The sequence below is a fragment of the Phyllobates terribilis genome, unplaced genomic scaffold (assembly GCF_046119375.1).
Source record: "Phyllobates terribilis strain yellow unplaced genomic scaffold, ASM4611937v1 Scaffold_12__6_contigs__length_324123572, whole genome shotgun sequence".
Lineage (NCBI taxonomy): Eukaryota > Metazoa > Chordata > Amphibia > Anura > Dendrobatidae > Phyllobates > Phyllobates terribilis.
This window is the reverse complement of record NW_027362772.1, coordinates 175,435,394-175,460,387: the sequence shown is the minus strand read 5'-3', so window position 1 is coordinate 175,460,387 and position 24,994 is coordinate 175,435,394. Positions and strand designations below refer to the sequence as shown.

At 42.9% G+C, this 24,994-nt stretch overlaps 1 non-coding gene across 1 annotated transcript; it reads left to right on the top strand.

The window, feature by feature from the left end:
* The first annotated feature begins 7,916 nt into the window (after positions 1–7,916).
* Positions 7,917–7,989, top strand: TRNAF-GAA (transfer RNA phenylalanine (anticodon GAA)). The gene has a single exon. It is a non-coding gene; the product is annotated as a tRNA-Phe (tRNA).
* The last annotated feature ends 17,005 nt before the right edge of the window (positions 7,990–24,994 follow it).

Here is a 24,994-nt window from a genome sequence, read left to right as displayed (position 1 = left end):
CCTGCAACATGACCCTCAGATTGCAGAATTCGAAGTAATCTCGACTACTGGGTTGCCACACTCTTAGATCCCCGGTACAAAAGTAAATTTGCCGAAATAGTTCCTGCCATAAAAAGGGATTGACGCATGCAGGAGTATCTGCAGACGCTGTTGCAGAATCTTACATGTGCTTTTCCACAAAACACCAGTGGTGCATGAAGTGAATCTCACAGTTCTAACTTGCCAACCGCGGGACTGTCGAGTCTTCATCACTCAAACCGTAACAGTAACACAGTATCTGCTGGTAACAGCAATTTTGTGAAATCGTTTCACCACTTTTTTAGACCATCCTTTGCAAGGCCACAGGAGACAAGAAGTCTGACACATAGTCAATGCCTAGAGAGGATGGTGCAGGAGTATCTCCAAGTGAACATCGAAGCCATGACTGTGTCACTGGACCCTTGCTCATTTTGGTATTCCAATCTGGAAAAATGGCCGGAGCTCGCCACTCACGCCTTGGAGATCTTGTCATGCCCTGCAGCCAGTGTTCTCTCTGAACGTGTGTTCAGCGCTGCTGATGGTGTGCTGACAGATAAGCGCACGCGGCTGTCCACTGAGAATGTAGACAGACTCACGTTCATAAAGATGAACAAATCATGGATTCGCAAGGACTTTTCTAATCCTGTGTTATCCTTGGGAGGCTAAAAGCTTGAGGATTTGGTAATATCACCTCACCATCCGTTTTAAGCAACTGTGGGGCAATTGATGCCACTTAACCCTAGAACGCATGACCATAAAAATCTACACTTTCATATACCTGGGGCCTTTTAGGCCCGTGTGCAAATAACATTGAATAACTCAAACTAAAATGACAAACAACTATATACATGAAGAATACCTACAGTTTCAAAATTCTAACTAAAGTAATCTTGCAGAAAATAGAAAACAATTAACAGGGCGGGACTGCGAGGCCCCAGGTATGCGTTCTAGGGTTAAGTGGTGTCTGTGCCACAATTTTGGGAAAAAATGGAAACTCTTTTTGGAGTCCCCTTGCTGTGTCTTACGTGACGTTGGCATCGTCAATTCCAGGTGGGTTGGGTCGCTCCCCCCCCCCCCCCTTTTAACTGTAAGAAACTACATACACTATGGCTTGGGGTAACACAGATGATTGAGTCTGAAGAGCTGTTTACTCAGAGGTCTGCTCCAAATCTTCAGTGTCTGCTAGTCAGCGTAGAATTTTTAACTGCATCTAGCCTAGGCAATACTTTGGGCGTAGTAGCCCAGCTGCGAAGCAAGCTGCACCGCCTGTGTATCTAATAAGAATTTTTAAATGCATCTAGCCTAGGCAGACTGTGGGGACCCCCAACCAAACCCAGACGCTCAGCCCCCCTACCGCCCCCCTTTCCTTGACAATACAATAATGTAACTCTTACAACTGGATGGGTGAGGATCGGTCACAGCTTTATTAACTCTTTATACTCATTCCATTAGAAAGACATTTTATTTCTAAAATAATTCAGCTTGTTGCAGCATGCCCTGGGTCTCCACTCCGGCAACTTGGCCAACAAGTGTAACTCTCCAACATGTCCTTTCTATTTCCAGGCCACGGAGGATCCTGCGTACTCGTATGCAGGACTCTGACCCCCACCCATCACTCTTAACGCTTGTTCCACTCCGTCCTGGAGTCCTGACAGGAATATGTTCAGTCCAATATCCATTAAGTGAACACCGTCGGGCCGTATGAGGCCTGCTTTATCTCCTTCCAGTTGTCGGTGTCGTACCACTACACCGCCTCTGTCTCTTCTAAATTTTGCCATCCGAATATTTATTACCCGCCTTGTCCGTTCGATGGCCATGATGTCTCGCGCACCTTGCCATACCGCTATCGGCACAATCTCTGACCATACTATAGCTAGTTTTGTGAAAAATTCTCTGAAGCGCTCAGTGTCTAGTTTCATTATTGCCATTAGTTATGCGCTCTTGTGATGACCTAGGTTGTTTCCCCCGGCCTGTATAACTAGGATGACCAGACATCTTGCCTCTCTCCCTACCTTGATTACCTCCATTAGTACCTATGGCCATAGCAGGCCTTTAATACCTCTCCAGTTGAAATATGTGTTATGAAACTCTAATTTCCTCCCGCCTGGGCGGACTTTCGCCCTTTAATCTGCCCAGTATATATACGAGTGGCCTATCACCCACACTGTTGGCTTAGCGTCACCTGTAAAAGAAACAAACCACGTTAGGATAACAAGTCTGGTCTTATGTATCTTGCCAAACACGTGGATCACCATCTCTCTATCCTCTGAACTTCCGTTTCTGACAGTCCTGCTCTTGCTGCTTCTGTGGCCGCGCCTATGCGGAATGAGTGTGTCCCGTAATCTTTGGGGTGGTTCCCTGCCGATGTTATGCATTTATTAAATATAGCTTGGAACTGGTATCTTGATAATGGCGTCCCATCAATGTGTGATAGGAACAAATTACTTTGTGATCTGATGGTTAGATATGGTTTTACTATTGTTACCCGACTCAGTGTACCGTTTGTGGGTTGTAGAAGTACCCAAGTGCCCCTGCCCGCTGGAACCATTTTCGATTTGTGTATGCGTAGACGTATTGCATTATTGCCTATGACTACGTCCTGGTGTAATAAGCCTCCATTGGTGCTAATTTTGGATTGAGGGACTAATTCGCTTATGCATAGCGCCCCGAAGAAGGCGATCACAAATGCAGTAGACAGTAGTGTTGCTTCAAATTGTGAGTGTCATGTTAATGGTGTTAGGGATATGATGTGAGAAATCAGTTTTAGTGACACGGGACGGGACGTCTACACTCCTGACTTGGCTGACCCCTTTTCCACCCTTTTATGGATTGTCTGATGATGAATCTTTGTCACATCTCCCCAATTCAGTAGTTGGAAGTGAAATGCTACTCCGGTCAGACACCGCTGCGCTGACGCCCCTGATATGCCCCTCATCATTAGCTGGTGGAGAAATTCTATGGTGACTTGTGATGTGGCTTGTTCACATTGGTCAACCCGTCTGCCTGCTACTAGTCGTGTCCACTCTTCCCATGCCTTACCGTATGCTTGCCACGTCGACGGGTCAACTGATGCTCTGATTAATGGCATCAACTATTCGCCACTAGATCCCATAGGGAAGGTGGGCAACTGTTGTCCCGATGGGTGGGCATTGTGGAAGAGCTCTGTGAAAATCTGCCAATTGAATTGTTATAAAGCGTTAGCAGCAGCTTTAGACCCCTCAGCATAGTGGCTAGCGCGGACCCATAAATTGTGTTTTAGGCACAGGAATGCTAGCCTGGGTAGTAGGCCTAGCACTGGGAGAGACGATGATGCCATCTTATTAATGCAGTGCGCTAAGCTGGTGTTTTTTGTTATGAAGCGTATATTTTTGTAAGCCAGGAGCGTGCCCCATATTTCTATTGCTACCACTATTGGGAAGAAAAATTATTTTCAGGGCTAGATGCAGCGAAAAATTATTATTAATTGAAAAGCTGGTGGAGCTTGGTATAGATGGCCTAATACAATGAGACCCACACACTGCTAGAAGGCCAAATATTTTTTCAGAGTTAGATGCAGAAAAAAATTATATTCAGTTTGCAACCTGATGGAGGTCAGTATAGATGGACTAATAGGACAAGTCCCACACACTGCTAGAAGGCCAAATATTTTTTCAGAGGTAGATGCAGACAAAAAATTATTTTGAATTTGCAACCTGATGGAGGTCAGTATAGATGACTAATAGAACAAGTCCAACACACTGCTAGAAGGCCAAATATTTTTAGAGTGCTAGATGCAGAAAAAAATTATATTCAGTTTGCAACCTTATGGAGGTCAGTATAGATGGACTAATAGAACAAGTCCCACACACAGCTACAAGGCCAAATATTTTTTCAAAGGTAGATGCAGAAAAAAATTATATTCAGTTTGCAACCTTATGGAGGTCAGTATAGATGGACTAATAGAACAAGTCCCACACACTGCTAGAAGGCCAAACATTTTTTCAGAGCTAGATGCAGAAAAAAATTATATTAAATTTGCAACCTGATGGAGGTCAGTATAGATGTACTAATAGAACAAGTCCCACACACTGCTAGAAGCCCAAATATTTTTTCAGAGGTAGATGCAGAAAAAAATATATTCAGTTTGCAACCTGATGGAGGTCAGTATAGATGGAGTAATAGAACAAGTCCCACACACAGCTAGAAGCCCAAATATTTTTTCAGAGGTAGATGCAGATAAAAATTATATTTAATTTGCAACCTGATGGAGGTCAGTATAGATGGACTAATAGAGAAAGTCCCACACACTGCTAGAAGGCCAAATATTTTTTCAGAGCTAGATGCAGATAAAAATTATATTCAATTTGCAACCTGATGGAGGTCAGTATAGATGGACTAATAGAACAAGTCCCACACACAGCTAGAAGCCCAAATATTTTTTCAGAGGTACTGTAGATGCAGATAAAAATTATTTTTAATTTGCAACCTGATGGAGGTCAGTATAGATGGACTAATAGAGAAAGTCCCACACACTGCTAGAAGGCCAAATATTTTTTCAGAGCTAGATGCAGATAAAAATTATTTTTAATTTGCAACCTGATGGAGGTCAGTATAGATGGACTAATAGAGAAAGTCCCACACACTGCTAGAAGGCCAAATATTTTTTCAGAGCTAGATGCAGATAAAAATTATATTCAATTTGCAACCTGATGGAGGTCAGTATAGATGGACTAATAGAACAAGTCCCACACACAGCTAGAAGCCTAAATATTTTTTCAGAGGTACTGTAGATGCAGATAAAAATTATTATTAATTTGCAACCTGATGGAGGTCAGTATAGATGGATTAATACAACAAGTCCCACACACAGCTAGAAGCCCAATATTTTTTCAGAGGTAGATGCAGAAAAAAATATATTCAGTTTGCAACCTGATGGAGGTCAGTATAGATGGAGTAATAGAACAAGTCCCACACACAGCTAGAAGCCCAAATATTTTTTCAGCGGTAGATGCAGATAAAAATCATTTTTAATTTGCAACCTGATGGAGGTCAGTATAGAAGGACTAATAGAGAAAGTCCCACACACTGCTAGAAGGCCAAATATTTTTTCAGAGCTAGATGCAGATAAAAATTATATTCAATTTGCAACCTGATGGAGGTCAGTATAGATGGACTAATAGAGAAAGTCCAACACACTGCTAGAAGGCCAAATATTTTTTCAGAGCTAGATGCAGATAAAAATTATATTCAATTTGCAACCTGATGGAGGTCAGTATAGATGGACTAATAGAACAAGTCCCACACACAGCTAGAAGCCCAAATATTTTTTCAGAGGTACTGTAGATGCAGATAAAAATTATTTTTAATTTGCAACCTGATGGAGGTCAGTATAGATGGACTAATAGAGAAAGTCCCACACACTGCTAGAAGGCCAAATATTTTTTCAGAGCTAGATGCAGAAAAAAATTATATTCAGTTTGCAACCTGATGGAGGTCAGTATAGATGGACTAATAGAGAAAGTCCCACACACTGCTAGAAGGCCGCATATTTTTTCAGAGGTAGATGCAGAAAAAAATATATTCAGTTTGCAACCTGATGGAGGTCTGTATAGATGGATTAATAGAACAAGTCCCACACACAGCTAGAAGCCCAATATTTTTTCAGAGGTAGATGCAGAAAAAAATATATTCAGTTTGCAACCTGATGGAGGTCAGTATAGATGGACTAATACAACAAGTCCCACACACAGCTAGAAGCCCAATATTTTTTTAGAGGTAGATGCAGAAAAAAATATATTCAGTTTGCAACCTGATGGAGGTCTGTAAAGATGGATTAATAGAACAAGTCCCACACACAGCTAGAAGCCCAATATTTTTTCAGAGGTAGATGCAGAAAAAAATATATTCAGTTTGCAACCTGATGGAGATCAGTATAGATGGACTAATACAACAAGTCCCACACACAGCTAGAAGCCCAATATTTTTTCAGAGCTAGATGCAGAAAAAAATTATATTCAATTTGCAACCTGATGGAGGTCAGTATAGATGGACTAATAGAATGATGCTATGCCCAAAAGATTTTACTTCACTAGGTGCAGTAAAAAAATTGGTATTCTATACACAGGTGGTATATCTTGCAACACAGATAGGCTACTCCACTGACTAACACACTCTGCAATAGGCCAAAAAGGATTAGCTTTGCTAGATTCAGCCAAATGCTGTGAAAAAAACTTGCACAGCACTGGCACAGAACTGCCTGGCAAAAACTGATAGGAACTGATGTAACCTAGTCCTGAAAAGGACTCCAATTACAATTAGTCTTTACTCCCACAATCTATCTATTTAAGAGCACAGACCTGCCTGATAAAAGTCGCAGGAAATGCTGTAACCTAGTCCTTAAAAGGACTGCAATCACAACTATTCCCTACTCCCAAGCTATCTGTAGATTTGTGCGAAAATTGGCTTGAAATTAACAAGGTATAGCGCACACAGCAACAGCGGTGCCGTCTAACACGCAGCTGCAGCAGTGAGAAAATGGTGGCGACGGGGAAAATGGCTTGGTCTTATAGGGCAAGGACATGTGACATACACTGCCAATGACACATGCCCTTGCTTGTGTGAAAAAAAGCACTTCGCTCCGTGTGTGCGCTACTGATAGGCTGACAGATTGCACCTCCCCACTGTAAATGCGGGAAAGAGAAAAAAAAAATGGAGATCTTCATTGTTCCTGCAGAGATCCATCCCCTGCCCCTCCCCCCACCCTGCTGTACACTCAAACTGCGTATTAACATTAATTTTCATCATTACTGAGAAAAAATCCAGTTATGATTTTGGTGCACGAACAGTTATCGAACATAACCTCGAATAGCCGAATTTTTCTCAAATTGTTCGTGTTCGCCGAATGACTCGAACACCGCCCAAAACAGCTCGAATTTGAGATTGGCGAACAGTTCGAGTAGAACAACGCTCATCTCTACTTCTGACATTAGAATTTTCTTTCAAGAAATTGTACAGCTTCACTCCTGTTACTGATTAGTTGGGGGTCCGCTCTATTGGTGGCAATCTCAAATCGAAAACTAAAAGTGATGGGGCTTAGCAAAACCAATTCTCAACGTTCGCACTTTGGCAGTATTCCTTGGGGTCCTTGAGGCAAATCTTAAATGTCCTGAATTTGTGCTTTCAAAAAAGACTTCTGGGAACATCAAATAGTTTCTTTGTGCATATGTTAGTTGTTGCTTTGGCATCGGAAAAATACTATGGATAGGAAAATGGGAGGGACTATTTCATCTCTATGTGTTCTCTGTCCCTATTAGGGCAGAGAGTGAACCTCCTAAGGTGCTGTCGTGGAAGATTCCTAGAAACCGAATTACCAGTAAGTGTAATTTCAGATTTTTTTACCTCAGGCATCAATAGACTATATATATACTTAATAAACAAAAGCTAAAAGAGCAGATGAACATAGTTTAACAAGTCTGAAATGCGCATGTGATACTGACATCAAAGTTTCACCACAATTTGGGACAAATGTTTTCACTTTCAACATTAACAATCAGTAGAATATTTTCTCTAAATTTGCATCTCCTATCTTCACTCCAATTGTTTGCACCTAAGAAAAAAATAAAGCTTGATGCATCATTATGCTTACAAATTGTGTTTTATGCTCAATCATCACCTGTCCTACAGAGACACAGTCAGAATTACCCTGGCGAATTGAGTAAATTTGAAAATGTAAAAAAAATGCAGAATTGCTGTTTTTTCTATTCATTCACAAGGAATTAATGTAAGTTCTTAAATATGTACGCAAAATAGCGGGACTTTCAAATATAGATAATCTTGCAAAAACAAGTCAAAGTAAAAATAAATACATCCAGTTGTGACATCTACAGTGTGTTGAACATTCCTGGATCTAAATGTGTCCTGCTGAAATAGCTCAGTTGGGAGAGCGTTAGACTGAAGATCTAAAGGTCCCCGGTTCAATCCCGGGTTTCGGCAAAAGTTTTTTTCTTCACCCATTAAATTTTAAGCAGAAAATAAACAATGCATATGGACTGACTGTTTACAGAGAATATAAAAATCCTAATCATTATAACTATCTACAGGAAATAAAATGATAGAAACTTGAGAACTGAACACTTTTAACTTTTGAGGAAAATAATATTTTTTGTAATTTTTCCTTCATTCTGGACGTCATCACTTTGTTTTATTTTAGTTTGACTTAGTTGTATGAGGATTTAAAGGAAACCTGATAGCTAATACAGGCAGCATGTATCAGACACTAGCTGAATGATTTCAGCCATTTATGTTTGACTATGAATCGCTGTGGCATTACTGAGACAAATATGCTTAAATAATATGCCAGTAACAAAGATGTTTGGGGAAAAAGCCAGGAAGGCAAAAAACACAAGCCCCAACTCAGGACCGTCATCTTTCATTCTAAAAATAGGGGTTTCCACGTTAATGGTAAGACAAAGAATCCACAGATTTGGAATTTCTCTAGCGAGTAGAGCCCAATTAAAATGTATGGGGTGCTAGTCTCCATTAGCGCAAGCTGGGCACTAAACTGGCTTATTTGCAATTCTGGATGTTGCAGAGTGAAAACACCTGTTTGACAATAATAGTAATTGCTGGTGTTGATGAATTCATTGTGAGGAGTAATTTATAAAATGGGATCACTTTGGAGGGGTTTCTGCTGTTTTGGAACTTTTGGAACTCCGCAAATGTCACCCTCAAAATATTCTTGAAAAATCTGCATTCCCAAAACCCAAATAGCACTCTTACTTTCAAAGCCCTGCTGTGTGACCAAACAGTAGTTTCTGAAGACATATGGGGCATCACCGCATTTCAATGAAATTGTGCAACTTTAGATATTTTCACAAGAAAAACTAAATATATATTGACCTAAATTTACCATTAATATAAAGTACAATGTGTTACAAAATAACACTATTAGAATCACGGGGATATGTTAAGCATTCCAGTGTTATTGCCACATAAATTGATACATGTCAAATTTAAAAAACGGTGCTTGGTCATGAAGCTCAAAATTGGCTGTAACTAATAGGTTACAAATCAATATTAAAATAAAAGAAATCATGGCATATTTCCTTTCATCACAAGTAATGCTCAGCTTTCTACTGCTTAGCTTAGAAAGAGTTAAATTACAAAAGCAAAAAGAAGTCAGGATGGCTCATCTCTACTTCTGACATTAGAATTTTCTTTCAAGAAATTGTACAGCTTCACTCCTGTTACTGATTAGTTGGGGGTCCGCTCTATTGGTGGCAATCTCAAATCGATATCTAAAAGTGATGGGGCTTAGCAAAACCAATTCTCAACGTTGGCACTTTGGCAGTATTCCTTTGGGTCTTTGAGGCAAATCTTAAATAGAGATGAGCGTTGTTCTACTCGAACTGTTCGCCAGTCTCAAATTCGAGCTGTTTTGGGCGGTGTTCGAGCCGTTCGGCGAACACGAACAATTTGAGAAAAATTTGGCTGTTCGAGGTTGTGTTCGATAACTGTTCGTGCACCAAAATCATAACTGGAGTTTTTCTCAGTAATGATGAAAATTAATGTTAATACGCAGTTTGAGTGTACAGCGGGGTGGGGGGAGGGGCAGGGGATGGATCTCTGCAGGAACAATGAAGATCTCCATTTTTTTTTTCTCTTTCCCGCATTTACAGTGGGGAGGTGCAATCTGTCAGCCTATCAGCAGCGCACACACGGAGCGAAGTGCTTTTTTTCACACAAGCAAGGGCATGTGTCAATGGCAGTGTATGTCACATGTCCCTGCCCTATAATTCCAAGCCATTTTCCCCGTCGCCACCATTTTCTCACTGCTGCAGCTGCATGTTAGATGGCACCGCTGTTGCTGTGTGCGCTATAACTTGTTAATTTCAAGCCAATTTTCGCACAAATCTACAGATAGCTTGGGAGTAGGGAATAGTTGTGATTGCAGTCCTTTTAAGGACTAGGTTACAGCATTTCCTACGACTTTTATCAGGCAGGTCTGTGCTCTTAAATAGATAGATTTTGGGAGTAAAGACTAATTGTAATTGGAGTCCTTTACAGGACTAGGTTACATCAGTTCCTATCAGTTTTTGCCAGGCAGTTCTGTGCCAGTGCTGTGCAAGTTTTTTTCACAGCAATTGGCTGAATCTAGCAAAGCTAATCCTTTTTGGCCTATTGCAGAGTGTGTTAGTCAGTGGAGTAGCCTATCTGTGTTGCAAGATATACCACCTGTGTATAGAATACCAATTTTTTGTACTGCACCTAGTGAAGTAAAATCTTTTGGGCATAGCATCATTCTATTAGTCCATCTATACTGACCTCCATCAGGTTGCAAATTGAATATAATTTTTTTCTGCATCTAGCTCTGAAAAAATATTGGGCTTCTAGCTGTGTGGGACTTGTTGTATTAGTCCATCTATACTGACCTCCATCAGGTTGCAAACTGAATATATTTTTTTCTGCATTTACCTCTGAAAAAATATTGGGCTTCTAGCTGTGTGTGGGACTTGTTCTATTAATCCATCTATACAGACCTCCATCAGGTTGCAAACTGAATATATTTTTTTCTGCATCTACCTCTGAAAAAATATTGGGCTTCTAGCTGTGTGTGGGACTTGTTCTATTAATCCATCTATACAGACCTCCATCAGGTTGCAAACTGAATATATTTTTTTCTGCATCTACCTCTGAAAAAATATGTGGCCTTCTAGCAGTGTGTGGGACTTTCTCTATTAGTCCATCTATACTGACCTCCATCAGGTTGCAAATTAAAAATAATTTTTATCTGCATCTACAGTACCTCTGAAAAAATATTTGGGCTTCTAGCTTTGTGTGGGACTTGTTCTATTAGTCCATCTATACTGACCTCCATCAGGTTGCAAATTGAATATAATTTTTATCTGCATCTAGCTCTGAAAAAATATTTGGCCTTCTAGCAGTGTGTGGGACTTTCTCTATTAGTCCATCTATACTGACCTCCATCAGGTTGCAAATTGAATATAATTTTTATCTGCATCTAGCTCTGAAAAAATATTTGGCCTTCTAGCAGTGTGTGTGACTTTCTCTATTAGTCCATCTATAATGACCTCCATCAGGTTGCAAATTAAAAATAATTTTTATCTGCATCTACCTCTGAAAAAATATTTGGGCTTCTAGCTGTGTGTGGGACTTGTTCTATTACTCCATCTATACTGACCTCCATCAGGTTGCAAACTGAATATATTTTTTTCTGCATCTACCTCTGAAAAAATATTGGGCTTCTAGCTGTGTGTAGGACTTGTTGTATTAGTCCATCTATACTGACCTCCATCAGGTTGCAAATTAAAAATAATTTTTATCTGCATCTACAGTACCTCTGAAAAAATATTTGGGCTTCTAGCTGTGTGTGGGACTTGTTCTATTAGTCCATCTATACTGACCTCCAACAGGTTGCAAATTGAATATAATTTTTATCTGCATCTAGCTCTGAAAAAATATTTGGCCTTCTAGCAGTGTGTGGGACTTTCTCTATTAGTCCATCTATACTGACCTCCATCAGGTTGCAAATCAAAAATAATTTTTATCTGCATCTAGCTCTGAAAAAATATTTGGCCTTCTAGCAGTGTGTGGGACTTTCTCTATTAGTCCATCTATACTGACCTCCATCAGGTTGCAAATTAAAAATAATTTTTATCTGCATCTACAGTACCTCTGAAAAAATATTTGGGCTTCTAGCTGTGTGTGGGACTTGTTCTATTAGTCCATCTATACTGACCTCCATCAGGTTGCAAATTGAATATAATTTTTATCTGCATCTAGCTCTGAAAAAATATTTGGCCTTCTAGCAGTGTGTGGGACTTTCTCTATTAGTCCATCTATACTGACCTCCATCAGGTTGCAAATTGAATATAATTTTTATCTGCATCTAGCTCTGAAAAAATATTTGGCCTTCTAGCAGTGTGTGGGACTTTCTCTATTAGTCCATCTATACTGACCTCCATCAGGTTGCAAATTAAAAATAATTTTTATCTGCATCTACCTCTGAAAAAATATTTGGGCTTCTAGCTGTGTGTGTGACTTGTTCTATTACTCGATCTATACTGACCTCCATCAGGTTGCAAACTGAATATATTTTTTTCTGCATCTACCTCTGAAAAAATATTGGGCTTCTAGCTGTGTGTAGGACTTGTTCTATTAATCCATCTATACTGACCTCCATCAGGTTACAAATTAAAAATAATTTTTATCTGCATCTAGCTCTGAAAAAATATTTGGCCTTCTAGCAGTGTGTGGGACTTTCTCTATTAGTCCATCTATACTGACCTCCATCAGGTTGCAAATTAAAAATAATTTTTATCTACATATACAGTACCTCTGAAAAAATATTTGGGCTTCTAGCTGTGTGTGGGACTTGTTCTATAACTCCATCTATACTGACCTCCATCAGGTTGCAAACTGAATATATTTTTTTCTGCATCTACCTCTGAAAAAATATTGGGCTTCTAGCTGTGTGTGGGACTTGTTGTATTAGTACATATATACTGACCTCCATCAGGTTGCAAATTAAAAATAATTTTTATCTGCATCTACAGTACCTCTGAAAAAATATTTGGGCTTCTAGCTGTGTGTGGGACTTGTTCTATTAGTCCATCTATACTGACCTCCATCAGGTTGCAAATTGAATATAATTTTTATCTGCATCTAGCTCTGAAAAAATATTTGGCCTTCTAGCAGTGTGTGGGACTTTCTCTATTAGTCCATCTATACTGACCTCCATCAGGTTGTGTAACGGGTCTGGGAGGCGGAACCTCTGAGCTACTATACAAGGGGGCGGTCCTTGTAAGGGAGCGGGTGGCGACCAGGGTAGACGGGCAGGCAGTCACAGCAGGTGAGCGGGACAGTCTCTGAATGAACGGGCAGGAGGTCACGGCAAGTGACCGGGGCAGTCTCCGGATAAACGGGCAGGAGGTCACGGCAAGTGACCGGGGCAGTCTCTGGATAAACGGGCAGGAGGTCAAGTCAAGTGACCGTGGCAGTCTCTGGATGAACGGGCAGGAGGTCACAGCAAGTGACCGGGGCAGTCTCTGGATGAACGGGCAGGAGGTCACGGCAAGTGACCGGGGCAGTCTCTGGATGAACGGGCAGGAGGTCACGGCAAGTGACCGGGGCAGTCTCTGGATGAACGGGCAGGAGGTCACAGCAAGTGACCGGGGCAGTCTCTGGATGAACGGGCAGGAGGTCACGGCAAGTGACCGGGGCAGTCTCTGGATGAACGGGCAGGAGGTCACGGCAAGTGACCGGGGCAGTCTCTGGATGAACGGGCAGGAGGTCACGGCAAGTGACTGGGGCAGTCTCTGGATGAACGGGCAGGAGGTCACGGCAAGTGACCGGGGCAGTCTCTGGATGAACGGGCAGGAGGTCACGGCAAGTGACCGGGGCAGTCTCTAGGTAAAGGATTGGTACGACCTGTGGCGGCAGATGATAGACTTGAGCTCCCAGGTGAGCAGGCGAGAGTCTCTGGATGAACGGGTGGTCACAGCATGTGACGGAGGAGCCTCCAGGAGAACCAACAGACAGGTAGCAGATGAGCGCTCCCAGGTGAGCGGGCAGGAGTCTCTGAACAGGCGGGTGGTCACAGCACGTGACGGCGGAGCCTCCAGGTAGGCTAGCAGGCAGATAGCAGATGTGCGCTCCCAGGTGAGCGGGCAAGCTGGTCCTTAGACAGCCTGACAGGAGTTGGAAGGCAGACCGTCGGACCTCAGGCAAGCAGGCAGGTAGCAGGATATCATGAAGGAATTAGACAGCAGACTGGCAGGTATCTGGCAGGTAACTGGCAATGGGACCTGAGGGCTGAAGCAGAGTAGTGAACAGTGCTACAACATTACTCGGGCACCTCCATTTTGGAGGAGGTGCCTTTTATATGGGAGGTCCTCCGGCAATTGGCCGGGGACTCCTTAGGACGGCGCGCGCGGTCCCTTCAAGAGAGGGGGAGCGCGCGCGCGCGCGCCCTAAGCACACTGCCGGGGAAGGAGCGCGTGCCGGAAGCAGCGGGGAGAGCAGCACTGGAGGACGCCGCGCCTGGAGCGGGGAGGTGAGAGGGACGGCGTCTCTGCCTAGAACGGGGCAGAGACGCCGATGCTACAGGTTGCAAATTAAAAATAATTTTTATCTGCATCTACCTCTGAAAAAATGTTTGGGCATCTAGCTGTGTGTGGGACTTGTTCTATTACTCCATCTATACTCACCTCCATCAGGTTGCAAACTGAATATATTTTTTTCTGCATCTACCTCTGAAAAAATATTGGGCTTCTAGCTGTGTGTGGGACTTGTTCTATTAGTCCATCTATACTGACCTCCATCAGGTTGCAAATTAAAAATAATTTTTATCTGCATCTAGCTATGAAAAAATATTTGGCCTTCTAGCAGTGTGTGGGACTTTCTCTATTAGTCCATCTATACTGACCTCCATCAGGTTGCAAATTAAAAATAATTTTTATCTGCATCTACAGTACCTCTGAAAAAATATTTGGGCTTCTAGCTGTGTGTGGGACTTGTTCTATTAGTCCATCTATACTGACCTCCATCAGGTTGCAAATTGAATATAATTTTTATCTGCATCTAGCTCTGAAAAAATATTTGGCCTTCTAGCAGTGTGTGGGACTTTCTCTATTAGTCCATCTATACTGACCTCCATCAGGTTGCAAATTAAAAATAATTTTTATCTGCATCTAGCTCTGAAAAAATATTTGTCCTTCTAGCAGTGTGTGGGACTTTCTCTATTAGTCCATCTATACTGACCTCCATCAGGTTGCAAATTAAAAATAATTTTTATCTGCATCTACAGTACCTCTGAAAAAATATTTGGGCTTCTAGCTGTGTGTGGGACTTGTTCTATTAGTCCATCTATACTGACCTCCATCAGGTTGCAAATTGAAGATAATTTTTATCTGCATCTAGCTCTGAAAAAATATTTGGGCTTCTAGCAGTGTGTGGGACTTTCTCTATTAGTCCATCTATACTGACCTCCATCAGGTTGCAAATTGAATATAATTTTTATCTGCATCTAGCTCTGAAAAAATATTTGGCCTTCTAGCAGTGTGTGGGACTTTCTCTATTAGTCCATCTACACTGACCTCCAACAGGTTGCAAATTAAAAATAATTTTTATCTGCATCTACAGTACCTCTGGAAAAATATTTGGGCTTCTAGCTGTGTGTGGGACTTGTTCTATTAGTCCATCTATACTGACCTCCATCAGGTTGCATATTGAATATAATTTTTTTCTGCATCTACCTCTGAAAAAATATTTGGGCTTCTAGCTGTGTGTGGGACTTGTTCTATTACTCCATCTATACTGACCTCCATCACGTTGCAAACTGAATATATTTTTTTCTGCATCTACCTCTGAAAAAATATTGGGCTTCTAGCTGTGTGTGGGACTTGTTGTATTAGTCCATCTATACTGACCTCCATCAGGTTGCAAATTAAAAATAATTTTTATCTGCATCTAGCTCTGAAAAAATATTTGGCCTTCTAGCAGTGTGTGGGACTTTCTCTATTAGTCCATCTATACTGACCTCCATCAGGTTGCAAATTAAAAATATTTTTTATCTGCATCTAGCTATGAAAAAATATTTGGCCTTCTAGCAGTGTGTGGGACTTTCTCTATTAGTCCATCTATACTGACCTCCATCAGGTTGCAAATTAAAAATAATTTTTATCTGCATCTACAGTACCTCTGAAAAAATATTTGGGCTTCTAGCTGTGTGTGGGACTTGTTCTATTAGTCCATCTATACTGACCTCCATCAGGTTGCAAATTGAATATAATTTTTATCTGCATCTAGCTCTGAAAAAATATTTGGCCTTCTAGCAGTGTGTGGGACTTTCTCTATTAGTCCATCTATACTGACCTCCATCAGGTTGCAAATTAAAAATAATTTTTATCTGCATCTAGCTCTGAAAAAATATTTGGCCTTCTAGCAGTGTGTGGGACTTTCTCTATTAGTCCATCTATACTGACCTCCATCAGGTGGCAAATTAAAAATAATTTTTATCTGCATCTACAGTACCTCTGAAAAAATATTTGGGCTTCTAGCTGTGTGTGGGACTTGTTCTATTAGTCCATCTATACTGACCTCCATCAGGTTGCAAATTGAAGATAATTTTTATCTGCATCTAGCTCTGAAAAAATATTTGGGCTTCTAGCAGTGTGTGGGACTTTCTCTATTAGTCCATCTAAACTGACCTCCATTAGGTTGCAAATTGAATATAATTTTTATCTGCATCTAGCTCTGAAAAAATATTTGGCCTTCTAGCAGTGTGTGGGACTTTCTCTATTAGTCCATCTACACTGACCTCCAACAGGTTGCAAATTAAAAATAATTTTTATCTGCATCTACAGTACCTCTGGAAAAATATTTGGGCTTCTAGCTGTGTGTGGGACTTGTTCTATTAGTCCATCTATACTGACCTCCATCAGGTTGCAAATTGAATATAATTTTTTTCTGCATCTACCTCTGAAAAAATATTTGGGCTTCTAGCTGTGTGTGGGACTGGTTCTATTACTCCATCTATACTGACCTCCATCACGTTGCAAACTGAATATATTTTTTTCTGCATCTACCTCTGAAAAAATATTGGGCTTCTAGCTGTGTGTGGGACTTGTTGTATTAGTCCATCTATACTGACCTCCATCAGGTTGCAAATTAAAAATAATTTTTATCTGCATCTAGCTCTGAAAAAATATTTGGCCTTCTAGCAGTGTGTGGGACTTTCTCTATTAGTCCATCTATACTGACCTCCATCAGGTTGCAAATTAAAAATAATTTTTATCTGCATCTACAGTACCTCTGAAAAAATATTTGGGCTTCTAGCTGTGTGTGGGACTTGTTCTATTAGTCCATCTATACTGACCTCCATCAGGTTGCAAATTGAATATAATTTTTATCTGCATCTAGCTCTGAAAAAATATTTGGCCTTCTAGCAGTGTGTGGGACTTTCTCTATTAGTCCATCTATACTGACCTCCATCAGGATTCAAATTGAATATAATTTTTATTTGCATCTACCTCTGAAAAAATATTTGGCCTTCTAGCAGTGTGTGGGACTTTTTCTATTAGTCCATCTATACTGACCTCCATCAGGTTGCAAATTAAAAATAATTTTTATCTGCATCTACCTCTGAAAAAATATTTGGGCTTCTAGCTGTGTGTGGGACTTGTTCTATTACTCCATCTATACTGACCTCCATCAGGTTGCAAACTGAATATATTTTTTTCTGCATCTACCTCTGAAAAAATATTGGGCTTCTAGCTGTGGTGGGACTTGTTCTATTAGTCCATCTATACTGACCTCCATCAGGTTGCAAATTGAATATAATTTTTATGTGCATCTAGCTCTGAAAAAATATTTGGCATTCTAGCAGTGTGTGGGACTTTCTCTATTAGTCCATCTATACTGACCTCCATCAGGTTGCAAATTAAAAATAATTTTTATCTGCATCTACAGTACCTCTGAAAAAATATTTGGGCTTCTAGCTGTGTGTGGGACTTGTTCTATTAGTCCATCTATACTGACCTCCATCAGGTTGCAAATTGAATATAATTTTTATGGGCATCTAGCTCTGAAAAAATATTTGGCCTTCTAGCAGTGTGTCGGACTTTCTCTATTAGTCCATCTATACTGACCTCCATCAGGTTTCAAATTGAATATAATTTTTATCTGCATCTAGCTCTGAAAAAATATTTGGCCTTCTAGCAGTGTGTGGGACTTTCTCTATTAGTCCATCTATACTGACCTCCATCAGGTTGCAAATTAAAAATAATTTTTATCTGCATCTACCTCTGAAAAAATATTTGGGCTTCTAGCTGTGTGTGGGACTTGTTCTATTACTCCATCTATACTGACCTCCATCAGGTTGCAAACTGAACATATTTTTTTCTGCATCTACCTCTGAAAAAATATTGGGCTTCTAGCTGTGTGTGGGACTTGTTGTATTAGTACATATATACTGACCTCCATCAGGTTGCAAATTAAAAATAATTTTTATCTGCATCTACAGTACCTCTGAAAAAATATTTGGGCTTCTAGCTGTGTGTGGGACTTGTTCTATTAGTCCATCTATACTGACCTCCATCAGGTTGCAAATTGAATATAATTTTTATCTGCATCTAGCTCTGAAAAAATATTTGGCCTTCTAGCAGTGTGTGGGACTTTCTCTATTAGTCCATCTATACTGACCTCCATCAGGTTGTGTAACGGGTCTGGGAGGCGGAACCTCTGAGCTACTATACAAGGGGGCGGTCCTTGTAAGGGAGCGGGTGGCGACCAGGGTAGACGGGCAGGCAGTCACAGCAGGTGAGCGGGACAGTCTCTGAATGAACGGGCAGGAGGTCATGGCAAGTGACCGGGGCAGTCTCCGGATAAACGGGCAGGAGGTCACGGCAAGTGACCGGGGCAGTCTCTGGATAAACGGGCAGGAGGTCACGGCAAGTGACCGGAGCAGTCTCTGGATGAATGGGCAGGAGGTCATGGCAAGTGACCGGGGCAGTCTCTGGATGAACGGGCAGGAGGTCACGGCAAGTGACCGGGGCAGTCTCTGGATGAACGGGCAGGAGGTCACGGCAAGTGACCGGGGCAGTCTCTGGATGAACGGGCAGGAGGTCACGGCAAGTGACCGGGGCAGTCTCTGGATGAACGGGCAGGAGGTCACGGCAAGTGACCGGGGCAGTCTCTGGATGAACGGGCAGGAGGTCACGGCAAGTGACCGGGGCAGTCTCTAGGTAAAGGATTGGTACGACCTGTGGCGGCAGATGATAGACTTGAGCTCCCAAGTGAGCAGGCGAGAGTCTCTCGATGAACGGGTGGTCACAGCATGTGACGGAGGAGCCTCCAGGAGAACCAACAGACAGGTAGCAGATGAGCGCTCCCAGGTGAGCGGGCAGGAGTCTCTGAACAGGCGGGTGGTCACAGCACGTGACGGCGGAGCCTCCAGGTAGGCTAGCAGGCAGATAGCAGATGTGCGCTCCCAGGTGAGCGGGCAAGCTGGTCCTTAGACAGACTGACAGGAGTTGGAAGGCAGACCGTAGGTCCTCAGGCAAGCAGGCAGGTAGCAGGATATCAGGCAGGAATTAGACAGCAGACTGGCAGGTATCTGGCAGGTAACTGGAAACGGGACCTGAGGGCTGAAGCAGAGTAGTGAACAGTGCTACAACATTGCTCGGGCACCTCCATTTTGGAGGAGGTGCCTTTTATATGGGAGGTCCTCCGGCAATTGGCCGGGGACTCCTTAGGACGGCGCGCGCGGTCCCTTTAAGAGAGGGGGAGCGCGCGCGCGCGCCCTAAGCACACTGCCGGGGAAGGAGCGCGTGCCGGAAGCAGCGGGGAGAGCAGCGCTGGAGGACGCCGCGCCAGGAGCGGGGAGGTGAGAGGGACGGCGTCTCTGCCTAGAACGGGGCAGAGACGCCGATGCTACAGGTTGCAAATAAAAAATAATTTTTATCTGCATCTACCTCTGAAAAAATATTTGGGCATCTAGCTGTGTGTGGGACTTGTTCTATTACTCCATCTATACTGACCTCCATCAGGTTGCAAACTGAATATATTTTTTTCTGCATCTACCTCTGAAAAAATATTGGGCTTCTAGCTGTGTGTGGGACTTGTTGTATTAGTCCATCTATACTGACCTCCATCAGGCTGCAAATTAAAAATAATTTTTATCTGCATCTACAGTTCTTCTGAAAAAATATTTGGGCTTCTAGCTGTGTGTGGGACTTGTTCTATTAGTCCATCTATACTGACCTCCATCAGGTTGCAAATTGAATATAATTTTTATCTGCATCTAGCTCTGAAAAAATATTTGGTCTTCTAGCAGTGTGTGGGACTTTCTCTATTAGTCCATCTATACTGACCTCCATCAGGTTGCAAATTAAAAATAATTTTTATCTGCATCTAGCTCTGAAAAAATATTTGGCCTTCTAGCAATGTGTGGGACTTTCTCTATTAGTCCATCTATACTGACCTCCATCAGGTTGCAAATTAAAAATAATTTTTATCTGCATCTACCTCTGAAAAAATATTTGGGCTTCTAGCTGTGTGTTGGACTTGTTCTATTAATACATCTATACAGACCTCCATCAGGTTGCAAACTGAATATAATTTTTTTCTGCATCTAGCTCTGAAAAAATATTTGGCCTTCTAGCAGTGTGTGGGACTTGTTCTATTAGTCCACCTATACTGAACTCCATCAGGTTGCAAATTCAAAAAAAATTTTTGTCTGCATCTAGCTCTGAAAAAATATTTTACCTTCTAGCAGTGTGGGACTTTCTCTATTAGTCCATCTATACTGACCTCCATCAGGTTGCAAACTGAATATATTTTTTTTCTGCATCTACCTCTAAAAAAATATTGGGCTTGTAGCTGTGTGTGGGACTTGTTCTATTAATCCATCTATACAGACCTCCATCAGGTTGCAAACTGAATAAATTTTTTTTCTGCATCTACCTCTGAAAAAATATTTGGGCTTCTAGCTGTGTGTGGGACTTGTTCTATTAGTCCATCTATACTGACCTCCATCAGGTTGCAAATTGAATATAATTTTTTATTGCATCTAACCCAGCCAATAGTTTTGGCCTAATACCACAGTTTGTCCACTCAGCTCTGCTCGGTTCCCATCCATTGTTTTTTTGTGCAAACAACTCCAGAGTTGTGAATTAGTTAACCACCAAAATGAGTGGAAAAAGGCCTGCTGCTGGTGGAAAGGGGAATAGGAGTGTTGGGAAGGGGAAAAAAGGTTGTGTCCGTGGGGTAGGTGTTAAAGCAACAGTAACATCTACAGAAGAAAGACCATCTTCCAGCCAAACTAAAATGTCTACTTCTTTTAGCGGACAATGTGATAAGATCCCTTTCTTACAGCCACGCCAATCGCTACAAATTCCAGATGAGGCACAAAAACAGCAGGTGCTTCAACGGATATCAAGTGCTCCTTTAAGTGGGCTCTCCTCCACATCAACTTCAACATCACAAATACTCCAGTCCTCAAAGGTGTCACCCCAATCGCACTTGCGTCCTCACAGCTCCAAATCTCCAGCTGTCCGTCTGAGTATGAGGTAGAAAAAATGGTTGAGTCTGCAGAGCTGTTTACTCATACTATAGCCTGGGAATCAGAGGTCGACTCCAGCGCTTCTGTGAATCCAGACGAGGAAATGATCTGCACTGATGCCCAGAATCTTTATGAGTCGGATCCAGGACCAGACGCAGAAGGTTCTGACCATAATGTAGACCCTCATTCCCAAACTGTAACTCCTGTTGGTGGAGACAATGAGGAAGACGATGATGAGACGCAAATACCTGATTGTAGTGACAACTTTAGTTTTTTGTCAGGGCAGGAACAGGTTGGCTCTGAGGACGACGGGTGTGATAACGCACAGGGTGATGATGATGAGGTTGGAGATCCCACTTACTGTCAACCCACAGTCAGCCAAGAGATGAGGTCAGCAGAGGAGGTGGAGGAAGATGCTAGTGACGACGAGGTCAGGTTGCGCCTTCCTGGACAGAGACGTAGTACTGGAAGCACGTCAACAACTGCATCCTCAAACACAACTCTGCCTCTCACCACAAGTCGTGGTGGCTCATCAGGTCGCATGGGTGCTAAGCCTTGCATAGCCTGGGCATTTTTGAAGATCGATAAAGATGAACCAACTCGTGTTATCTGTAACATTTGTCAGCAAAAGCTAAGTAGAGGCCAAAAAATACATAGTTTGAGTACTTCATGCATGAAACGGCACATGGACATGCAGCATAAGTTGCAGTGGGAAGCTCAGTGTGCTACAATGCGGCCTAGCCGGCCGGGCCAACCACCGTCTGCCATATCTTGTGCATCTGCGGCCTCTTCATCCTCTGTGACTGGGGGGACAGCAGTCACACCTGTTTTGGGGCGCAGACCTGCCACCTCTTTACCCGCAACAGCCAGCGTGATTGGCAGGTCATCATTTTCTTTGGAGGTGGTAACACCAGCTGGTGTTGAGCGCTGTCCGACATCGATAGCACCACCTTTGGATCAAGGCAACCTAACATGTCCGCCTGCATCTTCCTCACAGACTGGCAGTTTGCCGGGGACACCCTTATCAACCCCGTCTAAGCAAAATAGCCAGCCCTCGGTCCCTCAGATGTTGACAAGTAAAAGACCATTTCCTCCTAGCCATGAGAAAGCTAAGAGGTTGAATTTCACCATCTGCAAGCTCTTGGCTACGGAAATGCTGCCTTTCCGCCTGGTGGACACAGAGGATTTTCGAGACCTTATGTCCGTCGCAGTGCCCCAGTACCAGATGCCCAGTCGGCACTACTTCTCAAAGAAAGGTGTGCCTGCGCTCCACCAGCATGTCGCACACAACATCACCGCTTCTTTGAGAAACTCTGTGTGTGACAGGGTGCATTTCACCACAGACACTTGGACGAGTAGGCATGGACAGGGGCGTTACATGTCACTGACTGGGCACTGGGTAACTATGGTGACAGCAGGACAAGGGGCTGCTGTCCAAGTCTTGCCGTCCCCACGAGTTGTGTGTCAATCCTCTTTATGTCAAAGTTCCTCCACTGCTTCTACCTCCTTAACCTCCTCTCAGTCTTCCACCTGCACCCAAAGCCTGTCTGGTCATGCCACAAGCTTTCTAACTGCGCAGAAGGGATCCTGCACACCTCCTTACTATGCTGGCAGTAGGGCTCAACGTCATCAGGCGGTTTTTACTTTGAAATGTCTGGGAAATGTGAGTCACACAGCTGAGGAGTTGTGGTCAGCTCTGGAGAGCCAATTTCATGAATGGTTGTCTCCACTGGACCTGAAACCAGCGAAGGCCGTGTGCGACAATGCTGCAAACCTGGGTGCGGCCCTTCGCCGGGGCAATGTCACACACGTGCCTTGTATGGCTCACGTGTTGAACCTGGTTGTCCAGCAATTTTTAGCCCACTATCCCAGACTGGATGGCCTTCTGCAGAAGGCACGGTCGCTGTGTGCTCACTTCCACCGTTCGCATCCCGCAGCTCAGCGACTTACATCTCTACAGAAGTTGTTGGGCCTGCCACTTCACCGGCTAAAATGTGATGTGCCTACCCGGTGGAATTCAACTCTGCACATTTTGCAGCGACTGTGGCAGCACCGACAAGCCCTGGTGCAATACGTTCTGACATATAGCCTGGGCCAACGAGATCCAGAGGTTGGGCAAATCGCGCTGGAGGAGTGGTCTCAGATCAGGGACCTATGCACCCTTCTGCACAGTTTTGAAATGGCGACGAAGATGTTTAGTGCTGACGATGCCATTATCAGCATGACTATTCCGGTGATTTACATGCTGGAGCACATGTTAAACAGAATTCGGAGTCAGGTGGTGGCACAAGAGGAGGTGGAGGAAGTAGAGGAGGAGGAGTTGTATGCGGAAGAGCTAACATCTGCAAGGTCCAGACGGTCGGCAGCACCAAGGCGGCAGGCATGTGAGGGTGGGGGAGATGGTTTTACCAGGGCGCATGGTAGCAGCCAAACTAGTGAGGAAGGTGCAGGAGCCCAGGAAGAAGTGGAGGACGAACTGATGGAAGACTCATCAGATGAGGGAGACCTTGATCACATTTCTGTTGTGCGAGGTTGGGGGGAGAGGACAGAGGAAGGAAGCATGATTGTTACCTCGCCACCAACACAACAGGGACTTGGTGCTCCTGGATGCGCAACACACATGAGTGCCTTCTTGCTGCACTACCTGCAACATGACCCTCGAATTGTGAGAATTAGAAATAATCCTGACTACTGGGTTGCCACACTGTTAGATCCCCGGTACAAAAGTAAATTTGCAGAAATTATTCCTGCCATAGAAAGGGATGCACGCATGCAGGAGTATCAGCAGAGACTGTTGCAGAATCTTACATGTGCTTTTCCACAAAACACCAGTGGTGCACGTAGTGAATCTCACAGTTCCAACTTGCCAACCGTGGGACCGTCAAGTGTTCAGCACTCAAACCGTAACAGAACCACAGTATCTGCTGGTAACATCAATTTTGCGGAATCATTTCACCACTTTTTTAGCCCATCCTTTGCAAGGCCACAGGAGACAAGAAGTCAGACACATAGTCAACGCCTAGAGACGATGGTACAGGAGTATCTCCAAGTAAACATTGAAGCCATGACTGTGTCACTGGACCCTTGCTCTTTTTGGGCTTCCAATCTGGATAAATGGCCAGAGCTAGCCACTTACGCCTTGGAGATCTTGTCATGCCCCGCAGCCAGCGTACTGTCTGAACGTGTGTTCAGCGCTGCTGGTGGTGTGCTGACAGATATGCGCACGCGGCTCTCCACTGATAATGTAGACAGACTCACGTTCATAAAGATGAACAAATCATGGATCCGAAACGACTTTTCTACCCCTGTGTCATCCTGGGGAGAGTAAAAGCTTGATGATTGGTTAAAATCACCTCACCAACCGTTTTAAGCTTTCAAATTACTAATCATGTTTATCTGTATCTTTGCTGGAAAATAATTTGGGCTTCGTAGCAGTGTGCAGCACTGATTCTATTAGGCCATCTATAATAAGCTCCACAAGATTTAAAATTACTAATCATTTTTATCTGTATCTTGGCTGGAAAATAATTTGGGCTTTGTAGCAGTGTGCAGCACTGATCCTATTAGGCCATCTATACTAAACTCCACCAGATTTAAAATTAATAATAATTTTTAGCTGCATCTAGCCCGGAAAATAATTTTGGGGCTCCGAGATGCGCAAGACACATAAGTGCCTTCTTGCTGCACTACCTGCAACATGACCCTCATATTGTCAGAATTCGAAGTAATCATGACTACTGGGTTGCCACACTCTTAGATCCCCCAAACTTTTCGATCAACCTTTTCATTTTAATAAAGACCAAAAAAATGGTCATTTTTGAAATTATAAGCATTAGCAGGTTATTAGAAACTGAAATCAAACAGTTTTCAACTCAAAACTTTATTCTAGGTGATGTTACATTTTCACATAGGACC